This window comes from Penaeus monodon, chromosome 19 (genome assembly GCF_015228065.2).
Source record: "Penaeus monodon isolate SGIC_2016 chromosome 19, NSTDA_Pmon_1, whole genome shotgun sequence".
NCBI lineage: Eukaryota > Metazoa > Arthropoda > Malacostraca > Decapoda > Penaeidae > Penaeus > Penaeus monodon.
Genome location: NC_051404.1, coordinates 6,293,843 through 6,294,312, shown reverse-complemented (window position 1 = coordinate 6,294,312; position 470 = coordinate 6,293,843).

The window sequence follows — 470 nt, the reverse complement described above, 5'->3', positions numbered from 1 at the left end:
TCGCTGTGGTTGAATAAAAAAAAAAAAAAACTGGGGGGGGGAAAATGAACTTTTTTCTTCCTTCCTTTAATAAAGTAACGCCGAAAAACATCTGAAGAAATGAAAATCGGGTAGAATGTCAATAACGAGACATCAAGCAGGAAATAAACAGCAGGCCATGGTTTGTGAAATAAAATATAAAACAATCGTAAAACTAGAATAGGTTTAAACAAGTACTGAACAGTTAATCCCTCTTCTCCTAAAAAAAGAGCTGATACCAAATATTTGTATTAGTTTTTTTTCCTCTTGAAGGCATTAATAAAAACGAATAGGGTCAGACTCAAGAGACTAAGTCAAAACAATCTTATAAAATATTTTTATTTTTGCTCATTTGGATTCTAATTAAATGGGGGAGAGAGTCAGGGAGTGAACACAGATACTATCAAGCTTCTTCACCACGGGTTTTGCTCCCTCCACGCGAATCAGGGAGC